The sequence below is a fragment of the Parus major genome, chromosome 6, assembly GCF_001522545.3.
Source record: "Parus major isolate Abel chromosome 6, Parus_major1.1, whole genome shotgun sequence".
NCBI classification, from domain to species: domain Eukaryota; kingdom Metazoa; phylum Chordata; class Aves; order Passeriformes; family Paridae; genus Parus; species Parus major.
Window position 1 is genome coordinate 968,785 of NC_031775.1, and position 2,185 is coordinate 970,969.

A 2,185-nucleotide genomic window follows, 5' to 3' on the forward strand; every position below is an offset into this window, starting at 1 on the left:
CACACGAAGACTTCTTTTTTTTCTCCTTGAAAGACCTCCCACATGCTCGTGTTATCACACAGCAACCACTAGATGTTTAACAAACTGGGAATGTTTTAAAAACCTTGGGTTGCTTATTTTGCCTCATCCCAAATTATTCTTAATTACAAAGCCACATCCTGCACGCATGATTGTCAGGGTTATTGGATGCAGTTATTTGTATCTGGCAATAGAAAAATGTAAATGCTTTTATTCCTTTTCACATGGGTTTTACATTGTCATTAATTAATTGTCATTAATTTTTATGCTTAGTGCTTGAAAATCTTCCTGAGCTTCCTCCTACCCTCCTAGTATGGTTCAATACACTGACAAGCCTACAGGTATCTTCTTCCTTTGATAAATTCCAACTCTCAGTGGGCAAGATCTAGGTAAGGCTTCCTCTTACACATAAAATAAGTCAAACTCATGCACATGAATTTTTTCTCCTATGGTCTCAAAGCATCTTGACCTTGTTTTCAAAAGGAAGTGGGGAAGAGAACAGACTCCCAAAGAATTAATCCACAGCAATGCACTGAGGCTCTTACTCAATGCTTGAAAAGAGAAAAGGTATCTTTATTTCCATTTTAACAACAGTCAAAATACATCTGTGTAAAGTGAACTGCTTTACCCAAGGTCACACAGCAGCCCAGGAAAACGCAGGTCCTGAACTCATGCCCTCTTTCTTCATGAGATGGTGCGATCCACAATTAACATAACCTGGGGAAATATTCCATTGCTTTTTTACCCACCAAATCCAATTCTATGCAGATACAAAATCACTTACTGTGGCAGAGCCAAAAGCCAAACTCAAGTGAATCTTTTATGATTTTTTACAGTGGCAAAGAGAATGCTGAATGCATGAATGGTTCTTTCTCTCTGTTGTTCCCAGACACCCTCCTAAAGTAACACTGCAAGCAAGCAGGAGTGGTCTGTGTTAATGATGTATCAATGCATTACAGTAGCACCCAAACGTCTTTATAGTGAAATCAGTGCAACAATACAAAGTATTTGTATAGGAATGATGATATAAACCCAGTTTGATGTAAAAATATACCTGAGATGAGTTAAAGAGGTGTAGCCCTGTACTCTCCTGTTTGCACCAGCCTCTGCTCACGGATTTGGCGCTGCCAAGACTCAGAACACAATCGCTTATTGCGTCTCTTGGAGCTCGAGCTCTTGAACCCGTGCGACTGCAGGGAAGAAAAGAAAAACCCTCAGCTTCCATTCAGAAGGGAAGTTTGCAGCCCTCATGGACGAGTTGGAAAGCCTGCGAGCGCCCAGAACGCCCCAACGCGAGACAACACAAAGAGCTGCCGGCACTCTTTGTTACAGCCGTTCCAAGCCGACTTGGGGATGCTGGAATATTTGGGTTAGAGGCACCATAGCGAGGCACGCACGCCACCCTACCAAAGGGACAGAGGGATGGGTGGCTCTCTCTTTAACAAAAACCAGGCGCTCCTTGAGCTTTAGCCCAATCTGGGATTGCCTCGAAACCTCTCCATCTCCGAACTCCTCCACCCTGGAAAAGGATGGGAAGGCTTTCTGCCTTTATGCTCCCGGCTACCACAAGTCCACTGGGACCAGGGTCGGGGGGGGGCCCTTTCTTTGCTGGGCGGGGTGGGGGTTCCTGCCCCCACTGCAGCCCTGGGGCCCGGGCGAGGAGGGCGGCAGCCAAGAGAGGGGGGTTGTAGCGGGCCCGGGCTGCAGTGACTCCTCCTAGAGGCGGTATGTGCGGAGCGGGAGGAAACCCCTGCCGCCCCCCTCACCAGCAGCCGCCATCGCCATTGAAACATACAATACGGGGAGAGCGGCTGAGGCGGAGCGAGGGCGGGGGGAGCCGAAAAGGGAAAGTGGGGAGGAGAGGGGAGGGGGGGAAAGGACAGGAGGAAAAGAGGGGGAGGAAAAAGAGGAAGGGAAGACAAGAAGGAAGAGGCGGCGGCAGCGGCGGCGGGCGCCGGCAGGTGAGGGGAGCGGCGCGGGGGCTCCGGGGGCCGCGGCGAGGCCCTGCTCCTCTCCTTCCCTCTCTCCCCGGCCGTACGACCCACCTCCTCCTCCTCATCCTCCTCTTCCTCCTCCTCTTCCCGGCGCCGCTGCCGTTCTCCGGGAGGGCACGGCCATGGCCGAGGCCGTGAGGGGAAAGGGCGTGAGGGGGACGGGTGAGGGGCGG

General features: G+C 50.8%; 1 protein-coding gene and 1 long non-coding RNA gene across 2 annotated transcripts in view; one reads left to right on the top strand and one right to left on the bottom strand.

Annotated features, from left to right (window-relative positions):
* Positions 1-563: 563 nt before the first annotated feature.
* LOC107206759 lies at positions 564-2,179 on the bottom strand. The gene is made up of 3 exons (XR_001522514.2): positions 2,064-2,179; positions 1,073-1,208; positions 564-735 (listed from the first exon to the last, which is right to left on the bottom strand). It is a non-coding gene; the product is annotated as an uncharacterized LOC107206759 (long non-coding RNA).
* The window catches only part of LOC107206758 (core histone macro-H2A.2), a 20,007-nt gene continuing 19,759 nt past the window's right edge, over positions 1,938-2,185 (top strand). Inside the window, exon 1 of the mRNA XM_015632919.1 lies at positions 1,938-1,979. The gene's annotated coding sequence lies outside the window, so the exon portion shown is untranslated. The remainder of the gene's footprint in view (positions 1,980-2,185) is intronic.